The sequence below is a fragment of the Equus asinus genome, chromosome 4 (assembly GCF_041296235.1).
Source record: "Equus asinus isolate D_3611 breed Donkey chromosome 4, EquAss-T2T_v2, whole genome shotgun sequence".
Classification (NCBI taxonomy): domain Eukaryota; kingdom Metazoa; phylum Chordata; class Mammalia; order Perissodactyla; family Equidae; genus Equus; species Equus asinus.
In genome coordinates this window covers 53,373,375-53,395,776 of record NC_091793.1, presented here as the reverse complement: position 1 = coordinate 53,395,776, position 22,402 = coordinate 53,373,375, and the positions used below count along the sequence as shown (strand labels likewise).

Genomic DNA, 22,402 nt, shown 5'->3' with positions numbered 1-22,402 from the left:
CGCGGCGGCCGGCGGCGGCCCCGGCCAATCGCGCGGCGGCACGGCCCGGGCGCGCCGCCCCGCGGAGTCTTGGCGCTCCCGGCCGCGCGTCCCGCCCTCGCCGCCCGATTGTTGCCGCCGCGCCCCCTCCCCCTTCCGGGTACCTGGAAACCTTGGGCCGCGAGCCCGTCCGTGCGGCGGCCGCGGGAAGCCGAGGTGGGGGCGGCGCGGGCGCGGGCGCGGGAGGAGGAGGAGGAGGAGGAGGAGGAGGTGGCTCTTTTGTTATGCATAAAAGGCCCGCTCCTGTCCCCTCGCCTTGCCGCGCCCGGAGACGGCGGGCACGGCCGCGGCAGGGAGAAGCAGATGGAGTTTGGAAAAACGATCCACACACACTGGATGCTGCCCCCCGCCCCCCGCGCGGAAGCCGAGTTGTCCAGGCTTGTTGGGGCAAACTTCCAGCGCCGGGGCGGCACGTGAACCATGGTTACCGCGCTGTGCAAGCAGATGGCACGCCAGTTAGCCCTGGCAACTCGACTGCCAGCAGAACCAGCTGTTTGCTTCTCCTTTTGCAAGTCCGGAAAAGTTTCTGGGTTCCCTTTTCAGAACATCGTCAATAATTAGGGGCAAAAAAAAGAGCCTTATTAAATAAGTCTTTGCAATATGGATTAGCATTTTGAGAAACAGTCGAGAAAATTTCCTCAACAACGTTACTGAGTTGTTTTAAATGTTTCACTTCCTTCAACTTTAGTTTCTTATTTAAAATGTGGCTATTGATAGGGACAGCCGAGTCTGTGTGTGTGTGTGTGTGTGTGTGTGTGTATTTTAATAGACGTTTTTGTTTAGAGCAGTTTTAAATTTACAGAAAAATTGAGAAGAAAGATCAGAGCGTTCCCGTATATCTGGCACCCGGTTTCACTTATTTATTAACATCTTATATTTGCATAGTACTTTTGTTAAAATTAACGAACCAATGTTGATACATTGTTCTTGACTGAAGTTGTTATTCAGATTTCTTTAACTTTTACCTAATGTCCTTTTTCTGTTGCAGGAGACCACATTACATTTAGTCTTCTTGTCTCCTTGGGCTCCTCTTGGCTGTGACAGTTTCTCACACTTTCCCGTCTTTGAGGACCTCCACAGTTTTGAGGAGTACTGGTAAGTCATTTTGCAGGATGTCCCGCTTTTGGAACTGGAGACATTTCCCTACAAACCGTATACTTTATAGCAAGGATATCTTTCTCTTTATTATCCTTTCTCTACTAAGTACTCTGCTCTTCACCGCTCATCTCCCAAATAGACGTTTTTAACGAGCTGTCTGCAGAATTCAGAGTGCTCAGTCAGGTCCTTCACTTTGTCCGCTGTTCAGATTCCTGATAAATATAGCCTAAATATCACTGCCCGCGGCCCCGTGGCCGAGTGGTTGGGTTCGCGCGCTCTGCCGGGGCGGCCCTGGGTTTCGCCGGTTCGGATCCTGGGCGCGGACATGGCACCCTCGGGCCATGTTGAGGCGGCGTCCCACATGCCACAACTAGAAGGAACCACAACTAAAATATACAACTATGTACTGGGGGGGTTTAGGGAGGAAAAGCAGAGAAAAAAAAAAAAAAGATTGGCAACAGTTGTTAGCTCAGGTACCAATCTTAAAAAAAAAAAATCCCTGCTATGGTCATAGGTAAGAAGATGTAAAAGCATGGAAACACTTCACACAAAGAAAAATAGCAATAGTAATAAAAATTTGACATTTTTATATTAGAAATGATATTTTGAACTGAAATCTATCTTGTAGGTAGTAGGTAGAAGCATAAGGAGACAAGTATAAAGAATAAAATTGCTATTTATTAAATTTTGCACTTATGTGGAAGCAGAACATTTTGATGAGGAAATTTTTTTTCCCCAACTCTATTAATTATGTGTGGCTGCTGTAACCAATTACCACCACCTGGTTGGTTTAAAACAGGAGCAATGTATTCTCTCACGGTTTTAGAGGCCAGGAATCCAAAATCAAGGTGTTGGCAGGGCACCCCTGGGGGAGAATCTTCTTTGCCTCTTCTAGCATCTGGTGGCCTCAAGCAGTCCTTGGCATGTGGCTGCCTCGTGCGGTCTCTGCCTTGGGGTCGCATTGCCTCCTCTTCTGCCTGTAAAATCTCTCCTGTGTCTCTTATAAGGACACGTCATTGAATTTAGTTCCCACCTGTATAATCCAGGATGATTTCCTCTCAAGATCCTTAGTTAATTGCATCTGCAAAGACCCTTTTTCCAAGTAAGGTCACATTCACGGGGTCCAGGGATGAGGATATAGCTTTTTTGGGACCACCTTTCAGCTCTCTAAACCCACATTATTAAAGTCCATTCATTTCTCTGATATTTAATAAATAATAGTGGTTGTTTCTTTGAGTTTAGGCAGTTTCATGTTATAGACCTTTTCCTAGCATCTTCAGAGTTTTTTCTATCTGTTTCAATTCAATTGTAGCTACTATTCAAAACAAGAAAAACTCAATATGTAGCTTCAGACACTTGTAATTTCATTGATTAAGAGTGATGTTAGATTTGGAGGAAAACTGGAAAATGAATGTTTGGGACAAATTCAGAGACATTACTCTAACACGTTTATATTGATGCTTTCAAGTCCCAGAATTTGTAAGTAATCTGTCAACCTCTCAGTTATTCAGTGGACACCATGGCTGGGAACTCCAGTAGGGCATCAATGGGTGCCCCTGCGTGTGGCTTCTCCATGTGGCCTGGCCTTCCTTACAGTGTGGTGGCTAAGGTGGTTGGGCTTACACGACGGCTTGGGGCTCCAAGGTGGGTGTCCCAGCGCACAGAGTGGAAGTTGCATTGTCTGCGTGATGCAGTCTCAGAACGAAGACAGCATCAGTTCTGCTGTGTTTTTTGGATGAAGCAGTCAAAGACCCACCCATATTAAAGGGGAGAGGACGTACACCCTACCTCTCAATGAGAGAAGTGGAAGGAATTTGGGGCCATATTATAAAATTGCCACACTGGATTTTGTGCTAATTGAAGTATTCTACATTTCTGCCTCAATAATATCTGCCTGAAAGGTCATTGACTTTGGAACAGTATAGTATTGCCTATATGGCAACAGTCCCCAGGGTTCTATATTGTGCTAGGCCTGTGGTTTTCAACCCTGTCTATGCTTTAGCATCACCTGGGGAGATTTTTAAAAATATCAGTAACTGAACCCCATATCCAGAGATTTCTAGTTTACTTAATCTGGAATTGGACTTCAGTATTATATATTTTTTCAATGCTTACTATCTTGTTCCTTAGCGTCATGCTAGTTGTATGCTTATTCATTGATTCCTTTGGCTACTTCTGACTCAGTAGTTTCAGAAATGGATCCTCAGGTCCCATCAATGAAGACAGGAAGAGTTGGACAGGTGTGTTACCCTCTGGAGTAGGAGCAGAGGTTCCAAGAGGCTGGCTTTACTAGTTTGTCGCTGTGTCACTGGTTTTTGGAAGGAGTTTGGGTATAAATGAGAAGTCTGATGGGCGGAATGGAGCTATAACAGAAGAATGAGCAGGTAGGGCTGTGATCAGGAGAATACACACAGATGATGTCTGACATTCCTCTGTGCCAAAGACTTCTTCCACAGCTTCTCAGACTTGCAAGTAGTGTTTTACCTTTCTGGGGTTCCAAATCCCAAGATTTATCACACTTTACAGAAAGAACGCAGCATACTGAAATAGAATTCCTGTCAGTCAGGCAGTCTGGTTGTCCAGTTTGTGTTTCCGCTGCCTCTGGTATTTCCCTTTTCTTCCACCACTGTGAGCACAGTCATCTTGATGTAGTATCTGTTCTCAAGAGTGGAGTCACAGAGGAGATTAGAAACCGATTTTTCACCCCATGGGTAAGAGAGGCACCTTGGCTTCTTATCCTGGTGACTCTCAGGTCTCTGCGAGTACATCAGTTCAACAGTGGTTGAACTCAGGACTGCCCAAAGACTGACCGTCTGTCTGAGAATATGACACGTTTGCTTCTCTAACTGCCAGCAAGTTCAGAGAAGACAGAAAAGTGGTTCCTGTCTGACCACTGGTGATATCAGAAGGAGAATGAGTCCATGACTGGTTCCTGCTCATGGCCTTAGCAACGATAAAAAAAAAATCATATTAATACTAAAGGGCAGTGTGGCTCCCATCTCAAATGACCTCCAGATGTCCAGCTGTTCACAGGGAGGTGCCTAAGCTGTGATTACATGTCCCATGGGGAACAGAGGGAATGCATTCTTTATCTTAACAGACTCCTAGTCCTCCTTAGCACAGTGGAGCAAGATCAGTTTCCTTAATGATTGTGTGATTTGTGTTGTCACTAAATGAAAAGATAGCGTATTTTGTGTGCATGTGTGTATATGTGTGTGAGTGTACCTGTGTGTGCATGTTGAAGGTGAAGATGCAGGGGGGGACTTGTGCTGGAACAAACGTTCCAGACCACAACAGATGGGTGGGATTTTGAGCTGGGCTGGGTGTTTCTGGGAATGATGTGGTGGTGGAAAGTGTGTAGGAGGCACCCCTTTATGAGGAGCCACATTTATGCTGCAGGTTTGGGCGAGGTTGTTGGGAGGGCCCACAGACTGGGTGGGTCAGTAAAAATGGGGATTGACCTGGAACTGAGATTCTGGAGAAAATGGGGACAAGCTTCCCCTTAATCTCCAGAGCCTTACCCAGAAGGGGAGGAATTCACTTTGAGGAGTAGAGAGACACAGTTTCTAGATCAAGCTTGGCCATGAACTTGCTGGGTGACCTGGAATGAAAGGCATTGCCTCCTAGGCCTCACTTTTCTCTTTAAAGTGGTGGTGCTAATTTGAAAGACTTCCTAAGAACCTGCCAATTCTGTCATTCTAAATCCTTATTGGACACTTACGATATCCTCTTAAAATTATTTGCTTTTGACTCCTAATCTCTTAGTGTGGATATGTAAGAATATTGCTGAAATCACTTTTTTGTTTCCATATTTGGTGAAACTGAACACATCCCTACCCATTCTTTTACATTATGTATATGCATTTTTAACATCAGACAAAAGACTGACCTTTGTCACCTTTGTTTTTCTAAGCTTAGAACTAAATGGCTGAATATAACTTTTTGTACCTACCTAATAGCCTTATTTTAATAGCATTTATTCATTATAATATGTGTAGGACCAAATGAAAATGTTTTCATTGTCAGTGGAAAGAGGAGTTTGGGGTTAGCAGCTCAGGGGCTGGAAACCTAAGTTTAAATGCTGCAAATATTACCTTTTCCTAACCCAGAGCCGCCTCATCACATGCAGGGCCTCCTACCTTGGAAAAACCAGAGTAGTAGAGCATTGAGCCCAAATGGAGACACAACCTTAGCCCAGACCTTCACTAAACAATGGGAGGAAACGTTCACGTGCAAAGGGTGAGGTATTGTCTACAAGAAGTTCCTGTTAAAATGCAAACTGTTCTGAAAAGAGTGATCATTTAACCAATGTTGCCCGTTAAGACATCTTCCCTCCAACCATTCCTGGGGGTGAAAATGAGGTTAACCTTAAAGTACAAAACATTGTTTCTGTGTAATACCTTCTATAAATACTGGACTTTCTAGCCTTGTTCAAAGACTCCTCCCGCCTACCCTGTGAATCCTGGGTGTCCCCAGTCGCACATACTCTCAAACAAGTCCTTTCAGCCTTCCCTGACGCCTGGGACCTCTGCTGCCATATGTTGGTTTCTTTCTGCCCGCCCTGGCGATGCGTGCCATCAGGTACCTCCCGCAGCATGGCTACCTCCTGCCAGCGAAGCCGTCGGCACGCAGAGGTCAGCATGCTCTGTGATTCCATCGTGCTCTCCATCAAGGGTGCCACTTGCTGCCGCGGCCATCAGGTGAAGCCAGACCTGGATCTTTGCTGCTTCTAGGACTGGTGTCGCTGCAGATGCTGGTTCTGTGAGGTGCTGCTGCCACAGAGCATGGGAGATGGCCTTGGCCCCCGTCTCGTGCTGTCCTCTCACCCCCCAGCAAGGTCATGTCAGGCCATTGCATCTCTGTGCTGAAATAGGGAGTCAGAGAACAATCTCTTTCTGTTGGTGGTTATGTTTCACTTCTTATCCCTTTTCCTAAGCATTCATCGTGGGACTGGGGTGGGGCCAAATCTGGGTAGTAGAGACTAAGTTATAGTCACAATTCCTTCCCTCCCCCAGTGGCTGAGACATTGTAATCAGACTGAATTTTGGTCTCTTTGGATAAATTATTTCCCAAATTAATTCCTCTCTCCTCCTCTAGTTGCAAACTAAGATGGCCACTTCTTGGGCATTCACTAATGGCCTCACTACCCTCAGATAAGTTTATCAGTGTGGCTGTAGAGAATGGGATCCCAAAGGTACAAGGGCCCGAGAAGAGAGTGCTCAGGACAGGCTTAGCTGAGTGGGGCGGATGTGAGTGGAATCAGGTAAGATTGGGAACAAGTGTGTTCCTTTCTCCAGGAGGAAGGTTTGAATGGAGTGACTGCGTTCCTAATGGGTATGAAGAGAAACAGTCTCCTGATAAAAGGAGGAAGATGCAGAAAGGGGTGTGGAAAATAGAGGCTTGCATGACCATCTTAATAGAATTGCTTGGGATCCCTGGATAATTATTCTTGTCAAAGATTTATAAGATATGAATAAAATCTGCAGTGGATAAACCTCCGGGTAGAGAATGCCTATCAAATAAACTGCCATTGCCATGAGGGTAGAACAGAGACCTTGGTTTTGTTCTCATATTCAGCTGCACACATGTATAAAGAACCGTGCCATCTAGCACTGGGGCTTCCAGGACCCTACAAATTAGGACGTATTCATTTGGTCTACATTTTAATGACATACTTACTTTAAGTTTTCTTTCTCTCTTCTCCAGATGTTATCTGTTATAAAATATAAAAATACCCTCAAAAGTGATTAGATTTTGGCCAAAGGAGTGCCAAAAAATTGTTTGTTCTGTTGAATATATTTTTAATTTTTATTTTTATAGCAGTAACATTGGATTGTAACATTATATAACTTTCAGATGTATATCATAATATATTTCGAATTCTGTGTAGATTACATCATGTTCACCACCCAAAGGCTAATTATAATCCACCACGACACATGAGCCTAATCACCCCTTTCCCCCTCCTCCCCCCCTTCTCCTCTGGTAACCACCAGTCCAATCTCTGTTGCTATGTGTTTGTTTGTCGTTGTTTTTATCTTCTACTTATGAGTGAGATCATATGGTATTTGACTTTCTCCCTCTGACTTATTTCACTCAGTATAATACTCTCAAGGTCTATCCGTGTTGTGACAAATGGCCGGATTTCATCATTTCTTGTGGCTGAGTAGTATTCCATTCTGTATATATATGACCTCTTTATCCTTTCGTCCCTTGATGGGCACCTAGGTTGCTTCCAAGTCTTGGCTATTGTGTATAATGCCGCAATGAACATAGGGGTGCAAGTATCTTTATGCTTTTGTGTTTTCAAGTTCTTTGGATAAATGCCCAGCAGTGGGATAGCTGGATCATATGGTAGATCTGTTCTTAATTTTCTGAGGATACTCCATACTGCTTTCCATAGTGGCCACACGAGTTTACACTCCCACCAGCAGTGTACGAGGGTTCCCTTCTCCCCACATCCTCTCCAACACTTGTTGTTTCCTGTCTTGTTAATTGTAGCCATTCTGACTGAGGTGAGGTGATATCTCATTGTAGTTTTGATTTGCACTTCTGTGATAGTTAATGATGTTGAACGTGTTTTCATGTATCTGTTGGTCATCTGTATATCTTCTTTGGAGAAATCTCTGTTCAGATCTTTTGCCCATTTTTTAATTGGGTTGTTGAGCTGTATGAGTTCTTTGTACATTTTGGAAATTAACCCCTTATCTGATATATAGTTTGCAAATATCTTCTCCCAATTGTTAGGTTGTCTATTCGTTTTGTTCATGATTTCCTTTGCTGCGCAGCTTTTTAGTTTGATGTAGTCTCATTTGTTTATTTTTTCTATTATTTCCCTTGCCCAGCCAGACATGGTACTTGAAAATATGCTGCTAAGACCGATGTCAAAATGTGTGCTGCCTATGTTTTCTTCTAGAAGTTTAATGGTTTCAGGTCTTACATTCAAGTCTTTAATCCATTTTGAGTTGATTTTTGTGCATGGTGTAAGATAATGGTCTATTTTCATTCTTTTGCATGTGGCTGTCCAGTTTTCCCAACACTGTTTATTGAAGAGACTCTCCTTTCTCCATCGCATGCTCTTGGCTCCCTTGTAGAATATTAGCTGTCCATAAACGTGTGGGTTTATTTCTGGGCTTTTGACTCTATTCCATTGATCTGTGTGTCTATTTTTGTGCCAGTAACATGCTGTTTTGGTTACTATGGCTTTGTAGTATAATTTGAAATCAGGGAGTGTGATATCTGTAGCTTTGTTCTCTTTCCTCAAGATTTGTTTGGCTATTCAGGATCTTTTGTTGTTCCATATAAATTTTAGGATTTTTTGTTCGATTTCTGTGAAAAGTGTTGTTGGAACTTTGATAGGGATTGCGTTGAATCTATAGATTGCTTTAGGAAGTATGGACATTTTAACTGTGTTAATTCTTCCAATCCAAGAGCACGGAATGTTTTTCCATTTCTTGGTGTCTTCTTTGATTTCTTTCAACAATGTTTTATAGTTTTCAGTGTACAGATCTTTCACCTCTTTGGTTAAGTTTATTCCTAGGTATTTTATTGTTTTTGTTGCAATTGTAAATGGGATTGTATTCTTAATTTCTCTTTCTGCTGAGAGAAATGAATTAACTTCATTGTTAGTGTATAGAGATGCAACTGATTTTTGTTTGAATGTTATTTGTAAAATTTGTTGGTCCTTATCCATAAGAGCATAGTTTCCTTTATTTTATCTTATACTTTATGTAGTTTGAGTAAAGTAAGAATACTTCCCTATTCCTTATATGTATTTTTTGTTTTGTTTGTTTGCAAATAATATCTGATATTTTGTCACATTTATTTCTCCCCTCCTAGGCATACACTTATTTAGTAATCTGGTCTAATATCCTTTGTGTGTGTTTCTCTAATTCCTCATTTCAGTTATTCAACTTCTTTTAGCTGCTGAAGTTAAGTTCTGCCTATCCTTTTGACTCAAGGAGGATTTGTTTCTGTTTTCAACTTCCAGTTTTACTAGATTTCTTATTGTTTAATTATGTTCCCATGTGGCCACTTCTACTATTTTCTTAACCTTGCTGAAATTTACTCTGGAAATTTGTTTTTCCACTTTACTGATTTCTTTACTTTTCTCATGGTTGTTAAATATTTTATTGATGTTTGCAATTACAGTGACACGGTACTAAAGTGTCCACTTAGGGTAATTTGTGTTTATTCTTTTCCTAAAGTTTTTATAAGCTTGTGATTTTTTTTTAATAATTAAAAATTTGAGAAAGATTCCACCTTAGTCAGTGTCAGCATAAACCAAGCAAAGCTACTAGCTGAAGAACAGTACAGTAGTCTAAACAATTTAGCTTTTTTCCAGTGACTCTTCTAAAGGAGTAAAAAATTACAGACTCACCTAAGGCCTAACTGAGAACATATTATAAAGAGAGGAAAGCAGACAGCATTGCCCGTGGGGGAGACCACATAGGACTAAAATTAAAAAAGTAAAAGCAAGAGATGAATTAAAATTTGCACAATAATAAAAGATAATTTTGCTTTCACCGTTGTCTAATGATTCTCTTGTTAAACATGCAACCAGCAAGTAAGAGAAGGAAAATCTGTCCAGTGTGGGAGACGAGTGCCCCTGAATTTCATGGCTATAAAACTGACATCTTGATGGTTTTCCTATTTAAAGTGGTGGCCTAATTTATATGTTTGTTTGTTTTAGAACAATCACAGTTGGCTATTTGAAAGAATGCAAAGCGATCTTCTCTCTCAGGCCAATGGCAAGCTCATGGTTATTATGTAAGATGGCACTGAAGATGAATATATTTTAATAGCATTAAATCTCAATGAAAAGTTTTTATGGGCTAGGTAACTCAGAAAGATTCATAAGACCTTTGGTTAGTTTCATTTACTTTTTATACATTAATTATTAATACCTATAATGAGATAATAATACTGTTATGCACTGGCAGAGCCCTTTTCGCTGCAGAGGACACCAAGCGCTTTATGAGCTGCTGGGAGCCAATTTCTGCTCTTGGTCCATATAGTTCTCTGATTTGAACCAGCCACAGGCATAAATGTCACTTATGCCTGAGTTCCAGACGAGGAGCCTTTGGCACTGTCTTAAAGATCTGTGCAGAATCCAGACACTGCTTCCACCTCCACCACAACCTCCTGATTCCAAGCCACCTTCATCTTTCCCCTGGATTGTTTTAATCAACTGGTCTCTCTGTTTGTTGTCCTTCTGTAATTTGTTCCTAAGCGCTAGCTACAGTGATCCAAATTAAAATGTCAGATCACGTCCTCCTTTTCCAAACACTCCAGTGGCTCCCCACTCGTTCAGAGTAAAAGCCGAAGTTCTTATAATGGCCTTCCAGGTTGTAAGGATCTGGCCTCCCTTTATAGCTCTGATCTTAGCACCTTCAGCTTTTCCTCTCGTTTGCTTTGCTTCAGCCATGCTAGGCTTCTTGCTAATCCTTGGACACACTTGTTAGTCTCCTGCCCGAGGGCCACGCATTTACTGTTCCTTCTGCCTGGAATGCTTTTCATCCAGAGAGCTGCAGAGCTCTGTCCTCCACTTCTTTCAGGAGCATATTAACTAGGGTAATGTTAGCTTCTATAGCAGAGAAACCTTAAATTTTCAGTGCTTTAACAAAACAAGTTTACCTCTCACTTATATAGCAGTCCGATAATGGTGCTCCTGGATCGCAGGTGACTTACCTATGTGTGGCAACTCGGGGACCCAGGCCCCTTCGTTGCTGGCTCTGCAGTCTCTTTGGGCAGGTCCTGGAGTGCTCTGTTTCTAGCTAGCGGAAGGGGAAACAGACAGTGGCCATGGCACACATTACTTCTGCGCACATTCTGTTGAGAGAACAACTAGTCACATGACCACGCTGGACTCAAGAGGAGCTGTGATCCTAATCGCTGGCTCTGTAGCACATCCCAGCAAGAACCTAACACTGTGGGCGTAAGAGCTCAGGGACAGCTAGCCATTTCTGCCACAGAATGCCATCTGCCCACCGAATATCTCTGTGGCCTCCTCCCGGAAGGAGACAACCTAAAGTCCCACGCGGGCGCCTCCTCCACGACCGAGTCCAGGCATCTGGGAAATGTGGTCCTTTGGTTTGGAGACCGAAGAATTCAAAGACAAATTCTTTGCCCACTTCCCCCTACTAAACCTCATATAAAAAATACAGGCCAGGAACAGGATAACCACAATAGAAACTCCTGTTTGGAAAGGGGCAGACTGGAAGATCCATCACAGAAACTGGTCCATAACAGTGAGGAATCCGACTGGGCAGGCATTATAAAGGCTCCCAGCGCCGGAGGTGGAGGCGATTCCTTCATTAGACTGTGGTCCTGCTCGATGGGCAGAGATTGCCTGTTCGCTGTTCTCTCTGGTCCTTGGCTCTGCCCCCTGGGATGTTCTTTCCTGTCCACTACCCTTTCTGGCGATACCTGAGATCGGCATTAAGGAATATGACCTTTTTGGAGCATGCTCAGTGTTCACAGCCTGCTTTCTGCTGGTGGATATTTGAGGTCCCTGGGAAGGTATTTTACAGTCATGGGCTTTTTAAGGCCCAGATCACTAATCTTCAGAAAGTGTTCCCTTGATTTCTTTGGGAACATTATTCCTTGATTTCTAGTCAGTTTGATGTGCCAGTCACCATATCCAAAGTTCTTTCTTAGAAATGATTGTTAGGCCTGCTCTATTTCTTTCTCTCCTTGTCCCTATACTTGTCTCTCTAACTTAACGCACCTTGAAGCAACAGGCTGGTGGGAAGAAAATAAGTTCCCACGATCTGTGTTTCTGCCCTGCAAATATCTGCTTAACCTAAACAACTTAATGGGTGCTTTTACCCAAAGCATTTCAGCTCTCCTCTCCTACTGCTTGGTGGCTAGAAGCAGCTAGCTTTCCAAACCTGCAAGGCCCCACACCCACCTTGATTTCTGGATTCTCTTTCTTCTGTTTCATTTCTGCTTGCAAACCAGCCAGTTCTTTTCTGAACATGTTTCTTTCTTGTAATCTTTGTTCAGTGCAGAGAGGAGCATTCAGCATCTTCATGGACTGAATTATGTCCCCCTAGATTCATATGTGGAAGCCGTAGCGCACAATCTAACTATATTTGGAGATAGGGCTTTTAAGGAGGTAATTAAGGTTAAACAAGGTAAGAACAGTGGGCCCTTAATCCAATAGGGTTGGAGTCCTTATAAGAAGAGGAAGAGACACCGGGAGTACGTGTGCACAGAGAAAAGGTCGTATGAGGACACAGCAAGAAGATGGCCATCTGAAAGCCAAGGAGACAGGTCTCGCCAGACACCAACCCTGCAGATACCTTAATCCTGGACTTGCAGCCATCAAAACTGTGGGAAAATACATTTCTGTTGTGTAATCCCCCCTGTCTGTGCTGTTTAGTTGTGGCAGCCCTAGGAGACTAACACAGCGTCTGCTGGCGTTCTGGATCTTCCACACTCCTTTCGTGCAGCAGGATCACTAGGTGCTTGTTCTGTCTTGCAAGAGTGCACGGGTGATAGTTTCACTGCTACACTACATGGGGCTCTGATTTCCAGCTTCTAGTGTCTGTCTTGTGCTGCCTGTTACCTGATTGCTAAGCCAATGCTCTGTATTTTTGTTTTTTGTTTTTATTACACCACTTCAAGGAATTAGTTTCTGTAAGAAATAGACCTCAAAACTTTGGAAGATTAACACAAAAGAAATTTATTTTTCTCTCATGTAATAAAATGTGTGTGTTCCTGGCTGATGGGTAGCTGTCCTCCATATGGAGATTCAAGGGCCCACCTTCTTTCTTCTTTTCGGTCTGCTATACTCTAGACCTGTGCTGTCTGAGGTGGTGCCACATGTGGCTACTGAGTACTCAGAAAGAGCTAGTAGAAACATGCTGTAAGTGGAAAATACATACTGGAGTTTGGAAAGCAGAATATAAAGTATCTAATTAATATTTTTTCTTTTCTTTTTTTTTTGAGGAAGGTTAGCCCTGAGCTAACATCTGCCGCCAATCCTCCTCTTTTTGCTGAGGAAGACTGGCCCTGAGCTAACATCTGTGCCCATCTTCCTCTACTTTATATGTGGGATGCCTACCACAGCATGGTGTGCCAAGTGGTGCCATGTCCACACCCGGGATCCAAACTGGCGAACCCCGGGCCACTGAAGCGGAATGTGCGTAGTTAACTGCTGTGCCACCAGGCCGGCACCATCTAATTAGTATTTTTTATATGAATACATGTTGAAATAATTTTTGGAAATATTGGGTTCAAAAATGCGTTATTAAAATGAATTTTAGCCATTTCTTTTTACTTTTATTAATGTGGCTACTAGAAAATTTAAAATAACATATAACTCTCACATTATATTTGTCTTAGCAGTGTTCTAAAGCCTCAGTCTTCTGCTTCAGTTGGCAGAAAGGGAAAGAGACAGTGGAGGACCTGTATCAGATTCATAACAACCCTGGCTTACACATAAGAGAAAGCGTGTTTACTCAAATTCCGCTGGTGAGAGTGAGTTAGGCGGCTATGTCTACAGGAAAGAGGGGCTGGGAAACGTAGTCCTGGCTCAGAGGCCGCCTCTTAGCAAGAGTTCTGCTCTAAGAAGGGAGCATGAATGTTTGTGGACAGCCAGCCCTCTGTGACACAAGGTGTTTGCTCAGACCTCGCCTCGTCGGTGCAGCCTCCCCCGACCACTGCAGCCACCCCCAGCCTTCCCTCTCATCCTCCCTTGGTTTGTTTTTCTCTAGAGCGCTTCCACTATTTGGCATATCATATGTTTTATTTGTTCATTTTATTTCTTTCTCACAGTATGTAAACTCTTTGAAGGCATTATTTTTTAAAAATTTTTTTTACTGTGGTAAAATACACGTAACATACAGTTTGCTATCTTGACCATGTTTAAGTAGACCATTCAGTTCAGTGGTATTGAGAATGTTCCTATTGTCGCACAACCATCACCCCATCCATCTCCAGAACTCTTTCAACTTGCGAAACTGAAACTCTATACCCGTGAAACGATAATTCCCCCTTTCTCCTCTCTCCCCAGGCCCGGGCAACCAATATTCTACTTTCTGTCTCTATGATTTTGACTACTCTAAGTACCTCATAGAAGGGGAATCATAGAGTATTTGTCTTTTTTGTGACTGGCTTATCTCACTTAACATAACGCCCTCAAGGTTCATCATGTTGTAGCATTTGTTGGAATTTCCTTCCTTTTTAAGGCTAAATAATATTCTGTTTTGTATATATCACATTTTGTGTATCCAGTCATCTGTCTACAGACACTTGAGTTGCTCCCACAGTTTAGCTATTGTGAATAATGCTGCTCTGAACATGGGTATACAAATATCCCTTTGAGACTCTGATTTCAGTTCTTTTGAGTATGTACCTAAAAGTGGAATTGCTGAATCAAATGTTAATTCTATTTTTAATTTTTTAAGGAATTCCTAAACTGTTTTCCACAGCAGCTGCATCATTTTACATTCTCACCAACAATGCACAAGGGTTCTAATTTCTTCATTTCTTGACAGCATTTGTTATTTTCTATTTTTTTTATAGTAGCCATCCTGATAAATGAGGTGGCATCTCACTGTGGTTTTGATTTGCATTTCCTTAATGGTTAGTAATATTGAGTATCTTTTCACGTTGTCCATTTGTATGTCTTTGGAGAAATGTCTGCTCAAGTCTGAAGACATTCATTTTGTCTGTGTATTCAGTGCTGTTTCCCCTGTGCCTGGAACTAGGCTGCCATGTACTGGGCACTCAAGGCTTATATGCTGAACAAATTAACCTTTGAGCCTTATTGGCCTACTAGGCCCCAAATAAAGCATTGAGGAAGGAATTTAGGGTACTTGAGGTGGCATAGTTCAGAAACTCATTAATATTGTCGAGGTAAATGATATGTTCTATCAGTATGTAGGTATGAGCAAACCAGAGTTGGACATAATGGCAATGTCAACCTACATCATGGATTTTAAACTTCAGCTGAAATTTGCTGCCTGGTGTTGTCTTTGCTCTGCATAGTACTGGAAGAATTTTGGGGGGGAATTTTTGCTTTTTATTTATCTATTTTTTATTAGTGCTTAACTTAAAAAAATCTGAATATTTCTACATCAAAAAATCAAGATTTCACTCTTTTAGTCTCCTGTTTTTTAAGTTATACACTCTATTTATGCTCTTTTAGTGGCTGTTATTTAACTTGTATCATATAAGCACATCAGTAATAATAATTATAATAATGATAATAAATACCTTGTGGCATTAAAAAGAAGATAGAACCTAATTCTGGGCAACAAATCTATGTGATCCAGGAGGGAGGATATCAGAGTTAAGTTTCTAAGCTCCTTGTGTTGTTTGGAGGGGGTAGACTTTCTTAGTTATTATCAATGCAAGAGATTATTTAAAGATAACCAGTAAAGAGTAGACACAGAGTCTGTAATCTTCTATCATTAGAAGGAAAAAATCAAATAATAAAGCAAACCACAACTCCATTCCTAGGTATATACCCAAAATAATTGGAAACAAGGACTCAAACAGATATTTGTATACCTATGTTCACTGCAGCATTACTCAGAATAACCCGAAGGTGGAAATAACCCACATGTCCATCAATGGATGAATGGATAAACAAACTGTGGTATATACAAACAAAGGAATATCATTCAGCCATAAAAAGGAATGACATTCTGATACATGCTACAACATGGATGAATCTTGAAGACTTTATGCTACATGAAATAAGCTAGACACAAAAGGACAAAGATTGTACGAGTCCACTTATGTGAAATATCAAGAATAGACAAATCCAGAGAGCCAGAAGTAGATTAAGGTTACCAGGGGCTGGAGCAAGGGAGGAACGAGGGCATTATTGTTCAATGGTTACAGAGTTTCTGTTTGAGGTGACAAAAACGTTTTGGAAATAGATAGTGGTGATGGTTGCATAACACTGTGAATATAATTAATGCCACTGAATCGTACACTTAAAAATGGTTAAAATGGCAAATTTATGTTATGTATTTCACCCTACGTTTTCTTAAAAAATGAAAGCAAATCAGTAATTTGCCTGAAGAATGAGTAAACACACAACAGTACCATAAAGGAAAAAGCACAAGCCAGACCACAGAAACGAGTCCAGGTAACAATCTCTGTAAATCGGATGAACTTATCAGCTAAAAGACAGAGATTCTTAGATGTAAAAACACAAAATCCATTTGCATGTTTCTAAGAGACACATCTGAAACATAAGGACCAAGAAAGGTTGAAAGTAAAAGAATAAAAAGAATTAAAAAAAAAGGTATACCAGGAAAATACTCCCAAAAGAAAGTTGGGGTTTCTGTATTCATATTATTTAAAATAGACTTTAAGGCAGAAAATATTGTTAAAGAGAATCACAAAATTATGCTAAAAGGTTTATTTAAATAGGAAGTTCTACTGACTCTAAATTTGCAGAACTCCATAAAATATATAAAGTGCAATATAAAATTTATAAAACCTCAAAATATACACAGTAAAATTGATATAACTATAGAAGTAGACAAATGCATGTTTGAATGGAAAATTTCAACCCATGTCTCAATTATTGACAGTTGTGTAGACCAAAAGTTTAATGAATATATGGGAGACTTGAATCACATGCTTAACAACATTAACCTAAGAGATCTGTATAGAACCATGTTTATAGAGCCATGATTAAAGAATGCATATTCTTCTCAAGAACATAAGGAACATTCAGACAGACAGACAAACAAATCTGATCCTGTGCTAGGCCACAAAGCAAGCCTCAACAAATTTGAAAGATTAGTTATCATACAGCTCATATTTTCTGTCAACAATGTGATCTATTATAAAATCAATTAAAAAATATAAAAAAGGCAAGACCTCATACATTTGAACATTTAAAAATATATTTTTCTAAATAACTCTAAGTCAAAAGGAATAATAATGAAGATTAAAATATACTCGGAACTCAATGATAGTGAAAATACTAAGGATCAAAATGAGAGATGGGCAAGAAAGGTATTGAGAGGGAAATTTATAGTAATAAATTTGTTTTTAGGAAAAGAATGTCAGTGGAAAATCAAGAAGCAAGGCATATAGTTAGAAAAAAATGGTATAAATCTCCCCAAAAGTCAAAGAAAATGAAATAATAGAAGCAGAAGTTAATGTAAAAGAAAATAAAGATACAGTGGAGAGGATAAACAAATCCTTAAATTTCACACCTAGGGATATATCCTAGAGGAGTTCTTACACATGTGCATCAGATAAAATAGACATAAATGACAGTAATACATTACCAAAATTGAGAGAAACAAAAACGGAAATAAGTGAAAGTCACAAATAATCAAAATTGACACAAAAAGAGACATAAAATCTGAATAACATTATATCATTTAAGTAATTTAAATTTATAATTAAAAGGCTTCCCACAAAGAAAACTCAAGTCTCAGGTGGACTTACTAGTGAATTTGACCAAAATTTAAGAAAAAAGTAGTACCAGTCACTCATGAAAGCTTCCAGAAAATAGAAGAGAAAGAAATACCTGCCAACTCATTTTAGGAGGCCAGAATTTCTCTGATAAGAAAGATGTTAAAAGATAATTAAAGACCAATATCTCTCGGGAACACAGACAGAAAAAGTCATAACAAAATTTTAGCAAATCAAATCCAGCAATATATAAAAAGAATAACACCTCATGACCAAATTAGATTTATCCCAGACATGCAAAATTGGCATAGCATTCCACAATCAATTAATGTAATTCACCATATTAAAAGAATAATAAAGGGAAAAACCCAGATTGTCTCCATAGGTACAGTAAAAGTATTTTTAAAAATTTAGCACTCACTAATGATTTTTAAAAAAACTCTTGGGAAACTAGACATAGAGGAAAATTTCCTCCACCCAATAAAAGGAGCCTGAAGAACCTGCAACTAATGTCATATTTAATAGTGAAAGACTGAATGCTTCCCTCTAGGAGTGGGAACAGGCGAAGGTATGTGCTTTCACAACTCTTGTTGAACATTTTCCTGGAGAATCTAGCAATTGCTACAGGCAAGAAGAACAAATAACAGGTACATAGATTGGAAAGAAAGAAGTATAACTTTCTGTTTGCAGAAGATATGATAGTATATGTAAAAAGTCCTAATGAATCTACGAAAAAGCAGCTAGAACTATTAAGTGAACTTGGCCAGATGGCATAATAGAGGTTCAGTATACAAAACTCTGATGAATTTTTTATACTAGCAGCAAACAACTGGAAAATCAAGTTAAGAGAGACAAATACCGCTTACATAGCATAAAAATAAAATACTTAACAATAATTTAACAAAATATATTCAGTATCTGCGCATAGAACATTACCATAAATCGCTGAGGGAAATTAAAGAAGATCTAAACAAATGGGGTTATAGATCATGTTCATGGATTGGAGGAATCAGTGCTGTTACACTTTCAAAACTCCCTGAATTCTTCTATCGATTCAACACAATCCCAATCAAAATTCCTGTAGCCTTTCTTTTGTGGAAATTGGTAAATTTATTATCAAATTTATATGGAAATGCAGAAGATCTAGAATATCTAATACAATTTTGAAAAATAAGAATCAAGTTAGAGAACTTATGCTATCTAGTTTCAAGATGTTATAAAGTTACAGAACTTAAGATAGTGAATGTTAGCATAAGAATAGACATAAACATCAATGGAATATAGAGTTCAGAAATAGATTTTCCTCGACTTATAATGGGGTTATGTCCTGATAAACCCATCATAAGTTGAAAATACCGTAAGTCAAAATGCATTTAATTACACCTAACCTAACTGAACATCATAGGTTAGCCTAGCCTACCTTAAATGTGCTCAGAACACTTACATTAGCCTACAATTGGGCAAAATCATCTAACACAAAGCCTATTTTATAATAAAAAGTGTCAAATATCTCATGTAATTTATTGAATACTGTACTGAAAGTGAAAAACACAATGGTTGTCTAGGTGGAGAATGTGTGTAAGTATTTCAGTTGTTTACCCTCGTGATCACATGGCTGGCTGGGAGCTTGGCTGCTGCCGCTGCCCAGCATCACGAGAGAGCATCCTACTACCACATATCGCCAGCCTGATAAAAGATGAAAATTCAAAATTCAAAGTACAATTTCTACTGAACGAGTATTGCTTTTACACCATCGTAAAGTCGAAAAATTGTAAGTCGAACCATCAAAAATTGAGGACCATCTGTATACAATTAATTGATTTTTGATGAAGATTTTAAGGTAATTCAGTGGATCAAATGGTAATATTTTCAACAAAGGGTGTTGGAATAATTGGATATCCACATGAAATAACATGAATTTCAGCACGTATTTCACACTATCCACAAAGATTATATTGAAATGGATCATAGACCTAAATGTAAAAGCCAAAACTATAAAACTTGTAGAAGAAAGTATAGGAGACAATCTATGTAACCTTGAAGTAGGCAGTAGTGTTTTAGATAGCACACACCATAAAATTTTAATAAAAGGATAAATTAGACTTCATAAAAATTAAAACTTTTTTATTCTTTGAGAGAAATCATTAAGGAAATGAAAGCCATGCCACAGAATGGGAGAAATTATTCTCAATACATATATACAAAAAGTGTACCTGTATCCAGAATATATAAAGAATTCTCACAACTCAAAAATAAAGAGACAAACAACCCAATAATAAATGAGCAAAAGATTTGAACAGATACTTGGTGAAAAAAGATATGCAAATGGCCAATAAACACATACAAAGTTGCTCAGCATTATTAGTCAGCAGGAAAATGCAAACTAAAACTACCGTGGTATACCACTACTCACCCCTTGGAATGCCAAAAAATCCCCATAATCTTAACAATATCGAGTGTTGGCAAAGATGTGGAGCCTCTGTAGCTCATACATTCCTGGAGGGAAGGTCAAATGGTACACAACACTTTTGAAAATAGTTTTGCAGTTTAAGGTACGCATGCAGTTATCATATTATCTAGCAGTTCCATGCATTGATATTTACCTAAGAGAAATGAAAATATGCGTCAACACAAGGCCGTGTTCATAAAATTCGTAGCAACTTTATTCATAATAGGACCAAATTGGAAACAACTCAAGGGTTCCTCAACAAGTGAGTGAATAAACATCCAGTCTAGCCATCCAGTGGAATATTGCACAGTAATGAAGAGAAAGGAACACACAACAACATGGAAGAATCTCGAAAATATTATGTGCAGCAAAGAAGCCAGTCAAAGAAGATTACATGCTGTGTAATTCTTTGTACTTAAAATTCTTGAAAATGCAAAACTAACCTACAGGGACGGAAGGCAGATAAGTGGTTTTCTAGGGCCAGGAGTGAGATGGAATTGATTGCAAAGAGCCACAGAGAACATTTTTGGGTGAGGAAATGTTCTCTTATCTGGATTGTGGTGGTGGTTACAAATTGTGGTAGTTATAAATTGTCAAAATCTTCTAATTATATACTTAAAATAAGTGTAGTTTATTGTATATAATTTATACTCCAATTAAGTTGATTAAAAAGACGAATGACACATCGAGGTCAGATCTCCTCCGTTCGGTTTAACCCTGCTGTTCTGCACTACCAGTGCGGACTGTGTTCCTGGAAACATGGCTGCTAATTTGGGTGCTATGACCAGCGAGGCTTTGAAGTTACTGGTGGAGCTACTCCCAGAAATTTCTCTGATTGATCTTTTTATTGCCATCTGTTTTGGTTTCAGTGAATGTAATAGCTCTTAAATTATCTGAAGATGCTAATTGGAATTTCATAAAAGTTCTCTTCTATTCTCTGATTTATCTCTATTTTTTTCTGTGACCATAAAGATAAGGAAAGGGAGTAAAGCCTTCGCTGGTCATTTTTTCCCTCCTTTTCTCCATTCTCTTGCTACTTCAGACCTTGCCTTGAGATTAATGATGAAGAAGGATCCCCATGTCATCTTAGATAATATACTGACTTGGAATACATTAATTATTTCTAGGGTCAAATTGTAAGCCAGATTTCAAGTTCTAGAAAGAATAGAGGATATTGGAAAGCTAAAAGAGCAATCAATTTATCACTGCATTATTAATTATTTTCTAGAATTAATCACAATTTTTATGTTTTTATTTGAGCTGGTTCTGATTCTTTCTTTTATTCTTGGCGATTGCTTTTATAATTAATTTACAATTAGTTATAGTGTTCACAAATAATTTCTTTCTAAAAAGGTCTTGCCAAAATTAATCATAAGAATATTTTCTTCCATTTAAGTTTGTTTACATTTTGTTACACAGGTAACATTTTCAGTTTTCACATTTAATTCCATTTCTGCCAAGAATTACCGAGTGCCTGCTGTTTGCTGGGCTCTGATACTGCAACTGGAAGAGTCAGGGTGATAACTGGACCTGTCCTCACTGCCAGAGAGACGTGGGGAAGGAATTTTATAAAATGCAGCCCCACATCATAGAAGTGTATTTAAAAGGCTGTGAGAACCAGTTGAAAGAACAATTGATTCCCCCTGTTGAGAGAGAATTAGAGAGACCCAGTGGTTACTGACGATTGAATTATCTAGAGGTGAAGGAGAAGGAAGGACAGTTTACATAGAGAGGAATTTTGTAAGCAAAGAGTTGAGGTATTTTTGCTCCCATTGTCTGCGAAAGTTGAATCAAGGAACAAGTTATTCCAACAAGCTTTCTGTGATCTTTTCAAATTGCATTCTAGATTTTCACAATTATTCACAAAATCAACACTTGCAAACTGGGCTGTGCTAAAGAACAGAGGCAAGAGGATTCGCTAGCTAGTGGAGTGCGCTTCAGAGCCCTGAGACAAGCCCATGCAAGCCAGTCGCCCATGGAAATGTCCCTCTTTGTGTTCGTCTCAATGGGACAGGCGTAGAGCCTTGTGTTTAGGACAGACAGGAATTCAAAGCAGTGTTGAGATCATAATAAAGGGAAACATTTTATAGTGTGGGGAAAACGAAAGAAGATACACACAAGGTGACTATAAACAGGCAAAGCATAATTAACAACACTGGCACAGAATTTACTTTTTTTCTTCAATACCCACACCTTCTGTGCTCCTCCTTCCCAAAGAAGAAAAAATTCACAGGTCCTTTGTGAAGGATGGTTTAGAGTCAGAAATACTGACATTGCTCACAAGCAGCACAAGCAGTTCTAGACCTGAGCATATTCCTAACAGAACAAGCCACGCCAAAACTTAGTGGCTTCAAACTACCACAGTTTATTATTTCTCAATGTTGGTTTGAATTCAGGCAGAGCTCTGCTTCATATGAT

The 22,402-nt window shown here is 39.8% G+C and overlaps 1 long non-coding RNA gene across 2 annotated transcripts; it reads left to right on the top strand.

Moving 5' to 3' along the window:
• Positions 1-108: 108 nt before the first annotated feature.
• LOC139045065 (uncharacterized) lies at positions 109-13,064 on the top strand. 2 transcript variants are annotated; one of them, XR_011502699.1, is made up of 3 exons: positions 109-195; positions 1,028-1,134; positions 12,305-13,064. It is a non-coding gene; the product is annotated as an uncharacterized lncRNA (long non-coding RNA). The 2 variants fall into 2 exon arrangements; XR_011502698.1 differs by lacking the exon at positions 109-195 and adding an exon at positions 202-551.
• The last annotated feature ends 9,338 nt before the right edge of the window (positions 13,065-22,402 follow it).